Source organism: Mus caroli, unplaced genomic scaffold (assembly GCF_978045245.1).
Source record: "Mus caroli unplaced genomic scaffold, Mus_caroli_1 scaffold_17, whole genome shotgun sequence".
NCBI classification, from domain to species: Eukaryota; Metazoa; Chordata; class Mammalia; order Rodentia; family Muridae; genus Mus; species Mus caroli.
In genome coordinates this window covers 41921579-41942321 of record NW_028227272.1, presented here as the reverse complement: position 1 = coordinate 41942321, position 20743 = coordinate 41921579, and positions in this window count along the sequence as shown.

Here is a 20743-nt window from a genome sequence, read left to right as displayed (position 1 = left end):
AAAAAATTAGGACTTGTGAATTTAGAACTAACATGGAGTTACTCAGCACAATAGAGGAAAACGAACCACGCTTTGACGATCATAGAATGAAGAACACCCTTCTTCCGAGGAGCGAAAGTGAGACTTTAGAAAAAAGAAGTGAAGAGGTGCTGTGGGAAGCATTACCCTACCAGAATTTCAGTAAACCGAACATTGCTTCCCCTCCCCTAATTTTTATTAGGTATTTTCTTCATTTACATTTCAAATGCTATCCCAAAAGTTCCCTATGCCCTCCCCCACTCTACTCCCCTACCCACCCACTCCCACTTCTTGGCCCTGGCGTTCCCCTGTACTGGGGCATATAATGGTTGGAAGAACAAGGGGCCTCTTTTCCCAATGATGGCCATCTCCTGCCACATATGCAGCTAGAGACACGAGCTCTGGGGGTACTGGTTAGTTCATATTGTTGTTCCACCTATAGGGTTGCAGACCCCTTCAGCTCCTTGGGTACTTTCTCTAGCTCCTCCACTGGGGGCCCTGTGTTCCATCCAATAGCTGACTGTGATCATCCACTTCTGTATTTGCCAGGCACTGGCATAGCCTCACAAGAGACAGCTATATCAGGGTCCTTTCAGCAAAATCTTGCTGGCTTATGCAATAGTGTCTGCGTTTGGTGGCTGATTATTGGATGGATCCCTGGGTGGGGCAGTCTCTGGATAGTCCATCCTTTCATCTCAGCTCCAAACTTTGTCTCTGTAACTCCTTCCATGGGTGTTTTGTTCTCAATTCTAAGAAGGGACGAAGTGTCCACACTTTGGTCTTTGTTCTTCTTAAGTTTCATGTGTTTTGCAAATTGTATCTTGGGTATTGTAAGTTTCTGGGCTAATATCCACTTATCAGTGAGTGCATATCATGTGAGTTAAAAAGAATTGTCTTGCCGCTAGAGGTTTAGGGAAATGTGGAGGCACTAAGGTTAATAAAATGAAGAAATGGGCTACATTCAGAGACTGCCGGAAGTCTGAGAAGCCCACACAGTGGCAAAGTTGTCTGCGTGTTCACCTCTGCCATGTTTTGACAGCAGATATTCAATACTTTTCTTGGGGTAAAAAAAAAGTATCAAAGAGATCATAATTTGCCTTCATGGATCACCCAACACCTATTAAAATGGAATATTAGCTCCAAATTCCACTCGTGGCCTTGAACCACATTTTTCTGTGAATTTCCACATATATATACAGATCAAAATTCTTTCATTATGTCTCTTAAAATTGTTTTTTTTCTTTAGTTTACTTTGCAGGTCCACAAATACTAAAGCTAAGTGGGTAAAGGATGTTTTCTTTTTGAACAAGCCTCTGCTAAGTTGAAAGAGAAATTCAACCTTGGCCATTAGTGATTTTGTCACTAAAACATAGCTTGAAGTCCAAAGGAATAAGAGATCATTTAGGATGAGCCAAATGTGAATGACCAAAGATCCAGAGCACAGATTCAGTTTCCCCTGAATAACATGCTCCACTGTGGAAGAAGGCACGTGAACTTTGACTAGGAAATATATTGGTAGGATACTAGGTAACCGGCCTACAAAAAAATTATGTGAATCTTCTCTAAACGTCCCAGATGCTGTAGCAGTCTTAGACTTTGCATTGGTGGAGGCAAGAGGTCTGCTCACATTCCAGGAGCTTTGCCTAATTGTCACAGGAATGTGAGGTCAGATGTAGAGGTGGAAAGTAACTGGTTAGTGTAGATGGCCTATGAAGACATTGGTTTCATTCTATATTCCGTCTCTCCACAGTCATGACACTGTTTTCAGTCAATGTAGATGTGGCTTCTTCAAGGTCTTTAGATCCACCTGGATTAGGAGGGAAGAGGATGCTCTTTAGTCTTCAGCTATGTTCCCGCAGTCTGGAAAGCCAAGCTTTGGTTCTGAGATACTATGCCCAGTTAACAATGTTGAGTTATCCCTATAGTATGTATAGATAGAGAACGCATAGCTGAGGTACAAGCTTGTGCAAGTGTTTAGACTCCTCAGACACAGTTTCCTATTCCTTCTAGTGTCTCTTTATGGTGCAGGGAATGAGCACATCTGCCTACAGTCTCAGAAGCTGCCCTTCTTAAAGAATATTCACTTCTTTCCTACCTACAGTTTTCTCCTTAATATACTGCCCCCAACTAAGTACCTTAGTCTTTCCAGGCACAAAAGCCAGAAAGAACCACTGCTAGTTGCTTTCTGTATCCACAGCACATTCTTCTACCCAGGCAAATCCTTCCTCTGAGAGAGACAAAAATATACAAAAGAAACATGAAAGTATCTCAGCAAAACACCCATATATGTGTATTTAACAGGATCTTTCATGTATGGCAATGATTGTTTAAAATGCTGGTATTTCAAGTCTTAACAATAGGATCTTTAAAAGTAGGTCCCCTGGCCTTCTCTGGTTTCACAGTGACATCTCTACAGAAACTAAAGTTTGAAGCACAGTGAGCTTGAGGAAATATTGCACTCGTGCCTATTGTTAGAGACACACATCTCACCATTTCCCAGCACTTTCACTTCATGTCAGTAGAACACTCCAAGCTGAGCTTCTCACCATTGAGAGGGCATCCAGCAGGGCAACTTTGGAATCTCATGTTGCCTCCTAAAGCTGAATATGCCCATCTTCCTTGTTGAGCTGTTCCGTGTCCCCACTCACCCTGCCCACCTGGTAGGAGCTGGAACTAGCCTGCCAGGACTCTGGTCTCAAAGCTTTTTTGAGAAGTAAACATCTGGGGGACTTTTTCCTGCCCCACCCATCATCCTCCAGAAGAATGTCAGCAGTAATCCTAGGTCAGCAAACCAAAGGCATCCCTGGTCTACCTGACTCCTGCCAGAAGCAGCAGTGGCCTTTGCAAAAATAACAGCAAGAGAAGGGAGGAACAGAAGCCCTGGAACCAGGTGAACCTCACACTTACCTCCTGCTGCTTGTTTACAGGCCACCCAGAGAAGGGAAAATGAGGTCACCAAGTACTGCTGCTTCCTTGCCACTGGGCACAGGTTACCTGTGACATGATGCCCCTAACTGGACACATTCACCTACTGTGCTGGTTCTTCTCAAACCTAAACTATGACATGTGATGGGATTATGGAAATTATATCTCTATCTCTATCTCTATCTCTATCTCTATCTCTATCTCTATCTCTATCTCTATCTCTATCTCTATCTCTACCTCTACCTCTACCTCTACCTCTACCTCTACCTCTACCTCTACCTCTACCTCTATCTCTATCTCTATCTCTATGCCACTATGCTCCCTTTATGCAGTTTCATGCATGCTAGGAAAACATTCTACCACCTGGACTACATCCTCAGGCTCAGGTTCTATTTTTTTTTTTAATAGAACATCATTGTTGTTTAACATCACTTTGTACCAGTCAGCAGTGGCCTATAGTCTCTAGAGTCTGTTCACAGATTCTTCTTATACATAAACTGGGGGTCAGAGGGTCTGTATCAGGTTCCTCAAATGGTGAGTTGTGTATTTCATGAGTCCAAGCTCAGATTTCTGGCTGTCAATGCCCATTTGCAGCCTTTTCATGTGTCTACCTCCCCAAGACCTCTTTAGATTTATCTGTCAGTGCTAGATGGGAGGGAACTATTCAAATGTCCCAACATAAAGAGGCTCTGAGTCCTCTTCAGAAAAACTAGGTATTTGGAAAATTCTAGAAGTAGGTATCTCCAGGAGAACCAAGTAGTCCATAACTGAAAATAAAATATAAACTCATTTCTATTATTTTACAAAAAGTCACTTTCTGTTTATAGACTAGCTCAATTTAAGCACTACTGTGTATATTGGGTGTGTTTCTATGTGTTTGTGTGTGTTAGAGGTGTCTGTGGGGTAGGCACTCTTTAATATCAAGCAGGAAAAAGCCAAGAATAAGCATACTGTATAAACCAAAAGAACTAGAGTGTTCTGTAGCTTTGAAAAATATTGTGACCAAACAAAATTTTCTACCAGGGGCAACCTGGGTTAGCTCTCTGTCTTCTCAGTGGGAACAAATTATAAGCCCAGCCTACGGTGGCATGTTCTTACATAGTTCAGCAGCCTGGTCAGGCCAACAGAAGGAAGGAAAGATGCCAGTTCCTTTACAGATCTATAATTTTTTCCAGAGAAATCTTGGGCCTCTAAGAAGAGCCTCTATAAACAGAGACTGGAGGCATATTTTCTTTGAAAATTAAATTATAACATATTAAAGCATTCTTCAGTGGGAGGAGGATTTTATTGGGCCACACCATTACAAATGAATTACCACTAACTGAATGTGAAGGTATTGTGCACACACAATCTCTCCTAACCTCCAGTAAAGGTCATGACAAAGTTAGCAACTGTCACATTTCCAGTGTAGAAACCACAGATCAGAAACCAAACAAATTTGTTCAAAATTAGTTTGAACTTCTAGAAAGTGATGGAAACTGTCCACCCCAATGGTCTTGACTACTCTTTCTGAAATCAGGCAAAGTTATCCGTAGTGGGTCCCAGATGACCAAGAAATAAATTGTGAGCATCCGAGCTAGACAGCAGCTGCAATCCTGATTCCAGATGCCTAGACTGAGAAGCCCACTGACTGAGCACCACCGTCTCCAGTAGAGGGAAGAACACTGTTAAAAACAGAACAAGATTTGGCCTTGAATTCTATTTTAATCTTTGATTATTTATTTATACAATGAAACTAACAAGACAGTCCTTCTATGAAGGAGTTTTGAAGAAGGATAGGACTGGTCACTTCATGTGAGGTGCCTACACACAGCAAGCTATGCAAATCACTAGCCTAAAAAAATAACAGTCTTTTTTGATGCGCTTTCTTTTCTTTCTACTTCCCAGATATCTGCCAATGTTAGAGTCACCCTGTTGTTAAATATTTACATTCAATTTGTTTTCCTGCAACATATGGCAGCCCATAGTCTTATGCAATGCCTGGTCAATTTTTCTAGTTCTTTCCAAACGTAGAGTCATAAATAAATAAAAGAGTATAGTCTATTTAGTAATGATTCTTTTTTTCTTAAGAGCACAAGTTGAAGTGGGGAGACCATTACCTCAGCGTGCTCAGACATCATTAAAAACAAATTACTCAGGGCAGTAAAGGGGGAGCAGAAAAGGCTGGAGGGGGCATGAGGAGGAGTGAGAGAATGGGGCTCTTGTTGCCTTACACACGACATTATTTAGACGTGGTTTATTTTCCTAATGTGACCAGATGGCTCACAGTCATATATAAAAACACCCGGAACCATACTGATTTGCTTGACAAATGTCTTAAGACCAGTTAAGCCAGACTGAAAGGTGTGTGTCTACTTGAGGGTGAACTTTGTTCAAGGGTTTCATTGTTGCTGAAGGAAAGGAGCCCTTGGGGTTGGTAAAAGCACGGCCTTAGAAGGACAGTCAGCTGCTTGAGCTGAAAGTTACAAGTTTGAATTTTCACTCTACTAATTCCTGGTGAGGTGACATAAGCAAACTGGTTCATTCCTTCATGTGAGAGGCAGGGTTATAACTCAGGGTTCTGATAGGATAAAAGAAAATATTATGAGAGAATGTGTAATAGAGCCAGATGCCTGGTAAAGTAAATATTAGGCAGCATATTAGCTGACCAAATAGATGAACTTGGATGTATCTTGAAACTTAAGCTCTTAGTCTCAAGAGGACAGAGATCATAGCCAACTACAAGAAGGTGTTAGATTTGAAATCAAGGGAAAACTAAATTGAGGGATATCTTCAGACAAATTTTCCAAACTCTTTTAGTTCTTTTAAAATTGTATGCATATATTTATTTTCTGTGTGTATTTGTTTCATTCTAGAGAGAGATAGAGGGAGAGAGGGAGAGAGGGAGAGAAGGAGAGAGGGAGAGAGGGAGAGAGGGAGAGAGGGACAGAGAGAGAGAGAGAGAGAGAGAGAGAGAGAGAGAGAGAGAGAGAGAGAGAGAGAGAGTGCTAGCTAGAACTCAGGTCTCCCAGTTTGGTGGCAATCACCTTTATCCACTGAGCAGTCTCACTGCCTGTGATTCTTATTTTCTTAATATACAAAATATCTTCTCCCTTCTGATTTTTGGTGACACTGCATGTTGTCAACATTCATTTTCTTTTTTGTTTTTTTGGTTTTTTGTTTTTTCTGTTGCAACCATTGTTAAGCTTGTGGTTGTGCTTTGCCAAATTGCTAACATTTGATGAAAAGGATAGACTTTTCAGCATATTCCAGTGGAAGAATTATAGCCAGGCTCTGGTATTTTAATCTGCTCTGTCCATATACAAACTGTGGTTAAGGTAAATATCTACCTATGAGAAGTGACAGTGGTTTCTATAACCTTGTGCTTTTAAGTGTAATGAGATGGAAGAATTCTGCCACCATAGAAATCCTCAAACTCCCTTCACTGGAACAGAGTCTGAGTCACAGTTTCTGAACACTTGAGACATCAAAGAATGTCAAGGCCAAGTGGTCTGTCTCACTGTTGGGTAAGTTAAACAATGAGACTCAGGAAAGCCCAGGTTCTTCAGGAGATCAGATCAATCATTTGGGTGGCAACTTAGCACATTTGATATGCATAAAGCTTAAATAACAAAGACTGTAATAAAATAACTCAGATTTTAGCTTCATTGAAGAGTAAATAAGGAAATTGGCCTTATGATCTTCAATTATTAAAAAAATTAAAGCAACCCTCTTTAATGTCTAAGTAAAAACATCATACATTCTTTTGAAATATTTACTCTTTGTGTATGTATATGCATATGTGTATGAGAGAGAAAGACATATACAACACATACACAGAGAAAGAGAATGGCAGAGAGAGTGTGTGTCTATGAGAGACTGAAAGCCCCTGTGTCATAATGGCTGTGTAGATGTCAGACTACATTAAGCAACCAGTTCTCTCCCTCTACCCGAGGCAGAGTCTCTCTTCTCTACCATATTACATATTTCAGGCTAGGTGACCCATGAACCTCTGTGCAATTTTCCTGTCTTTTTTTCCTTGCTAGGTATGCTGGGATTACAGATGCACAAAACCACACAACTTTTTACATAGGTTATGGATCTCAAACTTGGGTCACTGGCCACGCATGACAAGTGCTTTAACCACAGAGCCATCTCATGGGCCCTGTGGATTCATTCTTACTAAAAATTTTAATACAAGAGATAAATCTTAAGTCTTCTTCATTGCCTCTACTTTCTCACTGATACGAGTTAATTGTGGACTTTCCGAAATGTTTTTTCCAACACGCATAATATGAGAGATGTTCATTTTAATGGGTATTCGTCAAAAAATACTTAAGTGATTTTATAACTAGTTTTTCCCCTTGGTCATATTTTTAGAGATACTTATGCATCTCTTTACAGATATCTACCTTTCGTTTTTAATTGTTGTTTCCTGCCCCTCAGTATGACTGTATTGTTCCTTTTTTTAATCAGATCTTCATTCATCAATTTTCTATTGGCATGAGAAAATACCCAAGAAAATCATATGAAAGAGCCCATGGTTGTAGAGGTTTCTGTTTGTGTTGGTCTGTAGCACAGTATATCAAGGTGCAGGACTGTAAGATGCAGATAGGTATTTATTTCATTGAAACTGGGGAACAAAGAGTGGAGGGAAGGCTAAGGTCCCAATATCCACTTCCAGAGCACATGCCAATGACCTAAATTCCTTCTATTAGTATCCCCCACCCCCACTCCTGCTGGAGTAGCCATTCTAAGATCTAATACAAAAGACTTTGAATAAAAATTAATGAAAAGAGATGGAGAAGAACATTTCATACTCATCAAAGGAAAAAAATCCACCAAGATGACTTTTCAATTCTGAGTATCTATGACCCAAATGCAAAGGTACTCACATTCATAAAAGAAACATGACCGACACAAAACAGGCCTCAACAGATATAAAAATATTGAAATTGTCCCATGCATCCTATCAGATCACCATGGACTAAGGCTGATCTTCAATAACAAAATAAATAATAGAAAGCCAACCTTCACGTGGAAACTGAACAACACTCTTCTCAATGATACCTTGGTCAAGGAAGGAATAAAGAAAGAAATTAAGGACTTTTTAGAGTTCAATGAAAATGAAGCCACAACATACCCAAACTTATGGGACGCAATGAAAGCATTTTTAAGAGGAAAACTCATAGCTCTGAGTGCCTCCAAAAGGAAACTAGAGAGAGCACACATTAGCAGCTTGACAACACACCTAAAAGCACTAGAACAAAAGGAAGCAAATTCACCCAAGAGGAGTAGACGGCAGGAAATAATCAAACTCAGGGGTGAAATCAACCAAGTGGAAACAAGAAAAACTATTCAAAGAATCAACCAATCAAGGAGCTGGTTCTTTGAGAAAATCAACAAGATAGATAAACCCTTAGCCAGACTCACTAGAGGGCACAGGGAAAGCATCCTAATTAACAAAATCAGAAATGAAAAAGGAGACATAACAACAGATCCTGAAGACATCCAAAACACCATCAGATCCTTCTACCAAAGGCTATACTCAACAAAACTGGAGAACCTGGATGAAATGGAGAAGTTCCTAGACAGATACCAGGTACCAAAGTTGAATCAAGATCAGGTTAATGATCTAAACAGCCCTATATCCCCCAAAGAAATAGAAGCAGTCATTAATAGTCTCCCAACTAAAAAAAGCCCAGGACCAGATGGGTTTAGTGCAGAGTTCTATCAGACCTTCAAAGAAGATCTAATCCCAGTTCTTCACAAACTATTCCACAAAATAGAAACAGAAGGTACCCTACCCAACTCATTCTATGAAGCCACAATTACTCTGATACCTAAACCACAAAAAGACCCAACAAAGATAGAAAACTTCAGACCAATATCCCTTATGAATATTGATGCAAAAATCCTCAATAAAGTTCTTGCTAACCGAATCCAAGAACACATCAAAACAATCATCCATCCTGACCAAGTAGGTTTCATCCCAGGGATGCAGGGATGGTTCAATATACGGAAATCCATCAATGTAATCCAGTATATAAACAAACTCAAAGACAAAAACCACATGGTCATCTCCTTAGATGCGGAAAAAGCATTTGACAAGATCCAACACCCATTCATGATAAAAGTCTTGGAAAGATCAGGAATTCAAGGCCCATACCTAAACATGATAAAAGCAATCTACAGCAAACCAGTAACCAACATCAAAGTAAATGGTGAGAAGCTTGAAGCAATCCCTCTAAAATCAGGGACTAGACAAGGCTGTCCACTTTCTCCATACCTATTCAACATTGTACTTGAAGTCCTAGCCAGAGCAATTCGACAACAAAAGGAGATCAAAGGGATACAAATTGGAAAAGATGAAGTCAAAATATCACTTTTTGCAGATGATATGATAGTATATATAAGTGACCCTAAAAATTCCACCAGAGAACTCCTAAGCCTGATAAACAGCTTCGGTGAAGTAGCTGGATATAAAATTAACTCAAACAAATCAATGGCCTTTCTCTACACAAAGAATAAACAGGCTGAGAAAGAAATTAGGGAAACAACACCCTTCTCAATAGTCACAAATAATATAAAATATCTTGGCGTGACTCTAACTAAGGAAGTGAAAGATCTGTATAATAAAAACTTCAAGTCTCTGAAGAAAGAAATTATAGAAGATCTCAGAAGATGGAAAGATCTCCCATGCTCATGGATTGGCAGGATCAACATTGTAAAAATGGCTATCTTGCCAAAAGCAATCTACAGATTCAATGCAATCCCCATCAAAATTCCAAATCAATTCTTCAACGAATTAGAAAGTGCAATCTGCAAATTCATCTGGAATAACAAAAAACCTAGGATAGCAAAAACTCTTCTCAAGGATAAAAGAACCTCTGGTGGAATCACCATGCCGGACCTAAAGCTCTACTACAGAGCAATTGTGATAAAAACTGCATGGTACTGGTATAGTGACAGACAAATAGACCAATGGAATAGAATTGAAGACCCAGAAATGAACCCACACACCTATGGTCACTTGATCTTCGACAAGGGAGCTAAAAACATCCAGTGGAAGAAAGACAGCATTTTCAACAAATGGTGCTGGCACAACTGGTTGTTAACATGTAGAAGAATGCGAATCGATCCATTCCTATCTCCTTGTACTAAGGTCAAGTCTAAGTGGATCAAGGAACTTCACATAAAACCAGAGACACTGAAACTTATAGAGGAGAAAGTGGGGAAAAGCCTTGAAGATATGGGCACAGGGGAAAAATTCCTGAATAGAACAGTAATGGCTTGTGCTGTAAGATCGAGAATTGACAAGTGGGACCTCATGAAACTACAAAGCTTCTGCAAGGCTAAAGACACCATCAATAAGACAAAAAAACCACCAACAGATTGGGAAAGGATCTTCACCTATCCTAAATCAGATAAGGGACTAATATCCAATATATATAAAGAACTCAAGAAGGTGGACTCCAGAAAGTCAAATAACCCCATTAAAAAATGGGGCTCAGAACTGAACAAAGAATTCTCACCTGAGGAATACCGAATGGCAGAGAAGCACCTGAAAAAATGTTCAACATCCTTAATCATCAGGGAAATGCAAATCAAAACAACCCTGAGATTCCACCTCACACCAGTCAGAATGGCTAAGATCAAAAATTCAGGTGACAGCAGATGCTGGCGAGGATGTGGAGAAAGAGGAACACTCCTCCATTGTTGGTGGGATTGCAAGCTTGTACAACCACTCTGGAAATCAGTCTGGCGGTTCCTCAGAAAATTGGACATAGTACTACCGGAGGATCCAGCAATACCTCTCCTGGGCATATATCCAGAAGATGTCCCAACCGGTAAAAAGGACACATGCTCCACTATGTTCATAGCAGCCCTATTTATAATAGCCAGAAGCTGGAAAGAACCCAGATGTCCCTCAACAGAGGAATGGATACAGAAATTATGGTACATTTACACAATGGAGTACTACTCAGCTATTAAAAAGAATGAATTTATGAAATTCCTAGCCAAATGGATGGACCTGGAGGGCATCATCTTGAGTGAAGTAACACAATCACAAAAGAACTCACACAATATGTATTCATTGATAAGTGGATATTAGCCCAAAACTTAGGATACCCAAGATATAAGATACAATTTGCTAAACGCATGAAACTCAAGAAGAATGAAGACCAAAGTGTGGACACTGTGCACCTTCTTAGAATTGGGAACAAAACACCCAGGGAAGGAGCTACAGAGACAAAGTTCGTAGCTGTGATGAAAGGATGGACCATTTAGAGACTGCTGTATCCAGGGATCCGTCCCATAATCAGCTTCTAAACGCTGACACCATTGCATACACTAGCAAGATCTTGCTGAAAGGACCCAAATATAGCTGTCTCTTGTGAGACGATGCCGGGGCCTAGCAAACACAGGAGTGGATGTTCACAGTCAGCTATTGGATGTATCACAGGGCTCCCAATGGAGAAGCTAGAGAAAGTACCCAAGGAGCTAAAGGGATCTGCAACCCTATTGTTGGAACAACATGATGTACTAACCGGAACCCTGGAGCTCTTGTCTCTAGCTGCATATGTATCGAAAGATGGCCTAGTCGGCCATCAATGGAAAGAGAGGCCCATTGGACTTGCAAACTTTATATGCCCCAACATAGGGGAATGCCAGGGCCAAAAGAATGGGAATGGGTGGGTAGGGAAGTGGGGGGCGCTATGGGGGACTTTTGGGATAGTATTGGAAATGTAATTGAGGAAATTATGTAATAAAAATATTTAAAAAAAAAAAAAAAAGGAAAAAAAAAATAAACTGTAAATCATGCAAGAAAAAAAAAAAAAAAAAAAAAAAAAAAAAAAAAAAGAAACATGACCGAAGTTTAAATCATACATGGAACCCCTCTATCCTCAATGGACAGAAACTGATCAGAGAAATAATGAAATTAACAGACATTTTGAATTAAATAGATCTAACAGATATCCACAGAACATTTCACTCGAATACAAAAGAATATATCTTTTTCTCATTACTTCATACAACCTTCTTCAAAATTGGCTACATACTTGATCCCAAAGCAAAACTCAACAGATACAAGAAAATCAAAATATCTCCTTGTATTTTATCAGACTGTCATGGATTAAAGCTGGACTTCAACAACGAAAACAGAAACAACAGAAAGACTACAAACATTTGAAAACTGAATAACTCTTTACTCAATGACAAATGACAGAGAGACAATATCCAAATAAACAAAATAAGAAATGAAAAGGGAGAAATAATAACAGACAAAGAAGAAATCAAAGAGTCATTAGGTCTTACTTCAAAAGCCTGTACTTCACAAAACTGAAAAATCTAAACGAAATGAATGATTTTCTCAATAGATGCCACTTACCAAAACTAAATCAAGATAAGGTAGACTATTTAAATAGTCCTATAACTCCTGAAGAAATATAAGTAGTCATCAAAAGCCATCCTGTTGTGGATGGGCCTGGTACTGTTCTTGTGACCCAATCCCCGAATGAATAAAGGAGCCAATCACTGGATGACTAGGAGGGACTTCCAGGTTGGAGGAGGAAGAGAGGAAGCAGGAGAGAGTTAGGACCTTTTGGACTGGGATAGCGAGAGGACAAGATATAATTATGAGTGTCTCCCAGTTTCAATGGAGGATCTGTCAGGAATTGTCACTGGAGGATTTAGACTTAATAAGGCTTATTAGATGAGGATTTTAGTTCTTGCACCCAGCGATTGAGTTACTGTTGTTTTAGAACTAAGTTTGTGTTGTATCTTCCTTCAGGCGGCAAAGTGTGGGTTTTGCCTGATGTACATCACACAAAGGCCATGGGGTGTGAAGCATGGTATTGGCTTGGTAGCAACCTGTCTGTAGGAACTTAGTGAACCGTGTGGAGATGCTTTGGGAGCTTCTGGCCAGAGAATCTCCACAAGATAAGAGCAGACAGACCAGCCGGACGGGGCAGAGTTGCAGACTCAAGCACAGAATGTGCCAGGTTGTTTGTTTGTTTGTTTGTTTGTTTGTTTATATTTCCCACAACATCACTCCCCCCCCCCCAAAAAAAGGCAAGGGGCAGATGGTTTTAGTACACAGTTCTACCAGACTTTCAAAGAAGAGCTAATACCAACACTCCTCAAACTATTCCACAAAATAGAAACAGAAGGAAAACTGCCCAATTCATTTTATGAGTCCACAGTCACTCTGATACCCTAACCACACAAAGACTCAACAAAGAAAAAGAATTTCAGACCAATTTTCTTCATGAACATTGATGCAAAAATCCTCAATAAAATGCTTGCATACCAATTCCAAAAATCAAAAACATCATACACCATGATCAAATAGGCTTCATCCCAGAGATGAAGGGATGATTCAATATAGAAAAATACATCAATTTAATCCTCCAGATAAACAAAATGAAAGTAAAAAATCGTATTTGCACTTTTACTTTTATAAGATCCCTTTAACATATAGTAAGTCCTTTTTCAACTTTATTGGTTTTTTGTTTGTTTGCTTGTTTGGGTTTTTTTTTTTTCGAGACAGGTTTTTCTCTGTATAGGCCTCGCTGTCCTGGAGCTCACTTTGTAGACCAGGCTGGCCTCGAACTCAGAAATCCTCCTGCCTCTGCCTCCCAAGTGCTGGGATTAAAGACATGTGCCACCACGCTCCGCACAACTTTATTGTTTTAAGTTATTTTTCACCTTCTTACATAGATGCTATTATTTGTTTCATTAAAGCTCTTGATTATATTAAAACCTTAGAAAAGGAGCTTTTTTTCCACTTTTAGTTTATTTAACCAACTAATAATAATGTAAGTATTTTGCAGCAACTTATCAAAAAATTGCCAAGAAATATCTAATCTCATATCACTGTTGTAATTAAGTGACAGACACTCTTCTCCACTCTATAGAAGAAATGAAGAAATGAAGCCTCAAAATGCTGAAGTTGGGGTTTATGTTGTTTTATTTATTTATTTATTTATTTATTTATTTATTTATTTATTTATTTATTTTTGATATAGGGTCTCCCTGTGTAATCCAGGCTAGCCTCAAATTCACTATCCCCCTTTCCTGTATGGGGATTATAGGAATGTACCATCCCCAGCTATGAAAATCAAATCTAAATACCATTAACTTTGGGTTCAGATTCTCCTTCCAGGTGAATATCTGTAATCTTACTCAGTTTGCATGAAAGCCTAGACCCTCAGAGTAGGAGTGACTTAGATAAAAATTAGCTCATTCAACCTCTGTACTTCACAGCTCAGCAGACTAAGATAGAGCATAGGGCTAGAGAAACCTGGGGTTTCAGTTGAGGTGCCTCTCATTAGGCTATGTGGTTTCTGTGGTGGCAGTGTTTTGTAAACAAATTCTAGCAGTTTCCCCTGATAATCTACTAAAAGGAAAAGAACAAAAGGCTAACATCAAACCATTGTCAGAACTTCATTTCTAATTATAAAGTATTTTAAGATGACATAAAACTAAAGGTTCTTCATATGCTATGAGAAAAAAAAATCAAAACATCCTGAGATCAATCATGTACTCTGGATACTTTCTGACCACATGCTTGGTAGGCTAGTATTTCATGGATAGTCATATATGGTTTGGCTCTACATGTGCCTTCAAAGGTCCATAGGCTAAAAGCTTAATTCCCAGCCTGTGGTGCTATTGGAGGAAGGGAGTGATATAACCTTTAAAAAGTAAAACAGGGGGCTGGTGAGATGGCTCAGTGGGTAAGAGCACCCGACTGCTCTTCCGAAGGTCCGAGGTTCAAATCCCAGCAACCACATGGTGGCTCACAACCATCCGTAATGAGATCTGGCGCCCTCTTCTGGAGTGTCTGAAGACAGCTGCAGTGTACTTATATATAGTAAAAATAAATAAATCTAAAAAGAAAAAAAAAAGTAAAACATAGTGGATTTAGGATAGGAAATTGAAAAGGGATTAGGGATTCCTGTGTTCATTTGTACCTGCCCCCTTCCTAGCTGACATAAGTACACAGTCTTCCTTCACCACATGGTCCTACTATTGTGACATAAAATACTGTCATAAGCCCAGATCAACAGAGCCAGTGACTGTGAAACCCTCTGATACTGGGAGCCAAAATAAAACATTAAATTGATTTTCTTAGGGATTTTATCACCACTACAGAAAGTTAAGTTACACAGATGGCATTGCAGTGCTAAGTACAGAGAAGTGAACATGCTTGTATTGAGCTGCTGTGACTATCAGAACCCATACTCAGCACTAGAAGGGTTTCAAGCTTTCCTTTGATTGGTTTTTGTAAAAAAAAAAAAAAAAAACTCTGCACTTTTCTGCACTCACAACTCAACAGCACTTGAACTCTGAATTTGAAGAGTCATCTTGGTTTGTTTGCCAATACCCTTCTTAGCCAGCACAAAGGATCAAATGGTCTACCTGCATCCTAAATTTTAACAATCAGGAGTTGTATCTACTCCCCAGAAGACAGAAATGTAGTAAACTTTGGCTTTGATCTCTTTAACATTTTGTGCCAAAAAGGATGGGAGGAAATCCTAAAGGTTACAACAATACTCAGCAAGATGGTCTTGGCTTCTCTCTGGTTAAGATACATATCAAGAAGAGCCCACTGTATAGTCATGGGCTATATACCCTCACTGAATAAATCCTAGCTATTTCTGAGTCTGCAGTTTGGTCGATTCACAGCCTGAATGTGTTCAACTGCTGTCCTTAGACAAATTCTTTAAGGCTTTTGGTTGCATTTTTTCTCCATTTCAGTTTGTTGAAATTATTAAACCAGACCACATGTCTCAAACAGCTTAAGATATGAAACATATGCTTACAATGAGACCACAGAGGTAGACCCACAGAGACAAGGCCAATTTTTATTTTTAGCAGAGCCTTTAGATGCCTGTGCGACCCGTTTATTTAAAAAGTAATTGTTGTTCATCCTGTATGCCAGGCTGTCACAAGACATACTAAAGAAGAGGGACAAGTTTTTTCCCTCTAGAAGCATGTGATGCTATCCCTCAGTGCTTCTCTCATGTCAGGAGCCTGCCATTTTGAAGAATGAGAGGTTCAAAAGAGGTCATAGGAATAAAGCAGAGTTTAAAGAGGAGCATCCTTTCTTCCTTCAGTCAGTCTCAAAGTGAAGAGAAATCATCATCTACTTCCTTTGGACCCCTCTATAATACATTAGAGTAGCTACATAACCTATCAACTATATACAGTGGTTCATAAAAATGTTCCTTTGTTTTCTACAAGACCGCAATTCTCCCCCATTATCCTATATCAGACGTCCTAGGAATATGAAAACTACCTAGTATTGAGGAAGATCCTAACTTAGTTCCAATCAGCTTTCTCTGTGTGGTGTGGTGTGCTGTGTCTTCAGAAGTAGGGTGTTATGATTGATGAACCTTATTTCTTTCTTTACTGATTGTCAGGCCAATTTTCCATTCCTTCTGGAGATTTCTGATTCCAGAACAATTTTGCTTCCTTCACATCTTCTTCCATATTCTTTTGAAGAAGAAAATCTAGAAGGGACAAGTATTGTGGAGGAACTCTGTGGTACAGCCTGTACTCTACCACTTCTATTGGAACTTCAGTGTTCTTGATTGTGAAGCTGATGAAAGCATCTGGCCTCATCAGAGTAATGATGTGATTAAGGTAAATTAAATGGGTGTGTCAATGAATATTGACTTCTGTCTCCTTTTCCTGACTAATCCTTAAGGTTGTAGATCATCTAGTTCTGGTCTATTTCATACTTTGGAAGACTTTCTTTGGCTCTAATGTCTAATGGGACTGGTTATCTCTGTTCTGAGAATATTGCCTTCAAAGATAGGCTAACAAGTTCTGTGTCTGGATGAAGCTCAGACTTGCCCATTATTATGTTTACCTTGTGGTTACTGTGAACGCTATACCATATTAGAAATTTTCTGAAAGTCCTCATCATGAAAGGTCCAGGTCTTTCATGATGTGTTGATTATCTGCTTTTTTTATTGTGATAGATGTCTAGAGAGCTCTGCTATCAAGATTGCCTACGGTATCCTACTGCCACATACCAATGATTTAGTAATAAGGCAAAAACAGTCTTGTTAACAATAAACTCCACAAGCTAGCAAGAATATCTTGTAGTATGTGGCTGATGCAAGTTCCACATAAGCCATCCTTCAGTTCATTCAAGAAGGTCTCCTTGTACTCTATAACCACCATGAAATTTCACAGGACATTCTAGTATACCCTGTTTTAGCATTGGGGACACTCCTAGTTTGATAGTTGATTTGAAGTGCTGAAATTTTTGGCATACCCTTGACCTCAATAAATTTCCCTTCCCTTGTTGGACTACAAAACAAGTCTGCCTGCCATTGCAACTTGGTTCTCATTGTCTACGCCCATGTGAGGCTGAGGAATGGGAAGCATTTTCTTTCTTTCCTTCATTCTTTGTTTCTTCCCATATCAGATGCAACACTGCTTACTTAAAACCAAACAGATGTGTACTGTAGACTGTGTTGTCCTCAGGTTTATAGGTTGAATGCCCCCCCCCGTGTGTGTGTGTGTGTGTGTGTGTGTGTGTGTGTTTGGGTTTTTTTTTTTTTTTGAGACAGTTTCTCTGTGAAACAGCGCATGCTATCCTAGAGCTAAACTCTGTAGACTAGGTTGGTCTTGAAGTCACAGAGATTTACCTACCCATGCCTCCAAAGTCCTGAGATTAATGGTGTGGGTATGTGCAACCACCTCATGGCCATATGTTGAAATTTTAACCCCCAAAAGTAATAGTTTAGAAAGAAAGCATTAAGAAATTGATTACATCATAAAGGTGAAGCCTCTTGGAGAAAGAAAGAGAGAGAGAGAGAGAGAGAGAGAGAGAGAGAGAGAGAGAGAGAGACTCTTGAGACATCCTTGTCAACCAAAATTGTATTAAATTTTTTCATGTATAATAGCTATGGCTATTCTGTGACATCATCCCAAATGCACTAAGTAGGAAAAATTCACACAAATTATCTTCATTCTCTACTGATTTTATGACAGCAATAGAACTCAAAGTGACTCAGTCAAACTAAGTGGAGTTACATATAGACAAGAGTGAAGAACATGAAAAATAATGGTCTTCGTCATTTAAGATCTGTGCCTCAAACCGCATGACTCCTTTTAATTCTAAGCAAAATGAATCTAGTTTTTTTAAAGCTTACTGATCTGCCAAATATGCTGCAAATCTCCTTCATTTTCCAATTTTTCATTTCATTCTGACAACTCTGGCAGAGTCATAAAAAGGATCTTTTAGTGAAGAGATTCCAAGTTGACTTCAGTTGAAAAAGACTCCTGAATCTACTTGATATATTTTGAACTTCTAGGCTTTGTTTAATCCTTCAAACTTAACTTTTTCAAGAAGCCTTATTGGTTTCAAATGTTTACCTCATCGCAAGTCTATAGACCTCAGAGACATGGTTGGTGGATCAATATGACTTCCCACTATGATTATGAAATCAAACCCATGTTTCTATCCAGCTTAAACCCCAGTGTCAATGTCCCAGTACAGTCCCAACTGGTACTGACCAGTACTGAGCTGTATAACCAGCAGAACAAAAAACAGAACCCTGCTGAACTGTTGCTGAAGACATTGCTGTGGCTGCTCTGCTCACTGCTGGATCACTAAATGTGTCCAAGCCTGAAAGCACTTGGGCTTGGGATGAGCAACATATGGCAGGGAGCACAGGTTGCTACTTCACAGAAAGTGAGTGAGCCATCTTCAGAACTGGTCCTGAAGTCCAGTTTATGCCTTCATATATCTACAGCTGATGTCTTAAAGGAGCTCAGAAGTATCAGATGAGAAGATCCTGAATTCCTGAACCCATGAAAAATAATAAATCTTTTTCCTTTTTATCTTGAATTAATAAATTTAGGACTACTTGGTTATTCAACAATAGAAAACTAATATTCTCAGGTAAATAACATTAAAATCAGTATTTAGAGCTGTTGCTTACAAGTCTCTCAGAATCGTGGGTTCAAAAACACTGTCCTTTAATCACTGTGACAAGCATAATTGGCCTTTGAATGTTCCTTCTGTTATGAGGAGGGAAAGCTGCTTGGTTTTGTTAAGAGTTGGATCCAGGACAGGAAAGACAATTATTTACTTTGCACATTTTTCTGAGAGCTGGGGTTTGTACTCCAGGCACTTGCCCATCTAGGACCCTGAATCAAGAGCCAAGGATACAGATGATAAGATGAGGGGAGCTGTCCAGTACCCAATGACACTGTGGCATCATTGTAATCTATGGCTTTATCTGTGGGCCAGGAGTTGTGGCATTAGTGCCTTTCCTCAATAGATTGCTTTTTCCTCTTCATTTCCTGTGACTGACATCCTATGAGGTATCCAATATTCCTCCAAAATGATTCTTGTTGCATACTGCGTATATCACTATACGCATACTGTATCATAAGAGGTGGAACAAAAGCCACATGAGAAGAGCTAGAGATATCCAAATATCTGATGCTAACAGGAAATGTCTCATTCTGGCTGACCGGATCTGTCTTCTAAGCTACAACTAAATGGGAAAGAAAAAAATGAGTTTTGAAATGAAAAGATTAAGACAAAAGGGCACAGACTCTAACCCATTATAGGCAGGAACACCAGTGGGAACCCACAGCTCAGGGTTCTCAATTGTTAGTGACTTACAAACTAAATGGACCACAGTCTATATACTTCCCCTTCTGTAGGTTTATGCTTAAATGTTTATTATGCTAAAAATAATTTTAAAATCTTTCCCAAACTTCAAGAAACAGAAGCATCTATAAAAGAAAAGGAACACAATTTTAAAGCCTTCCCAGCTAAAGAAGGACCACGAAGAGCACAGAATTAGTTCTGGGGCCCACACTGCAATGTGCTTGGAGTCGAAACTAGATATAAAAGTTTATGAGCTAGTCATAAATATCAGACTTTATGTTGTTTTCCAAAATAATTAAGGAAACATATCCAGGGCAGATCTTGGCTGCTTCATTTTTCTTCTCATATGCCTTTAATTAAATCTTAATTACAAACTTTCATAAGTTCTGATATTGTTAGGCTGCTAAATAGATCTGCAGGCAGGCCAGAGAATGACCTACGTGGAGAAAAAATGAAGTAGGAAAATAGCTTCTTGCAGGTCATATTGGTCACCAACATCAGCTATATTTGAAGTCTTCTCATGGTAGCCCCTATCCCATTGGCTATCAACCTGGAGGCTGAAGGGCCCTTCCACGGGGATCATCTAAATCACAGATGTTTATATTACAGTTCATAACAGTAGCAGAATTACAGTTACAAAGTAGCAATAAAAATAACTTTATGGTTACTTCATAACATTATATCCTTCTTAAAAAATGATACGGTGATACTGAGATCAAACCCAGGGTGCTCCCCCTTTTGCTGTTATAAATAAAGCTGTAACATTTAACTCTAGTGCATGTGAATGGTTGCATTCAGTACATACTGAAGGTGGGACTGATAGCTCAATCTGTTCTCTGCTCTCTTAGTCTGTATTTTCATCAGATGCTGAGTGTCCTTTTCCTCCTCTCAACTGTGGATTCCACCAAAATTATTAATAGTATAATTTGATTTATAAAAATTATATCTTTAAATTTGTCACTACCTTGACTATTAATGTATAGGCTGAATATTACTTCACATGTGTTGTAAAAGTGTGCCTTTACAACTTTTGCTTATTTTTTTTTAATTGATGGAAAGGGATGGGCCACCTTGGCCTGCATCAGTCAGTATCATAGCTGACAGGCAGTTGGACTGTAATGGGATTTGAGGTTTCAGTTGTAAGAGATCAGTGGAAAATGTTACCAACAACTG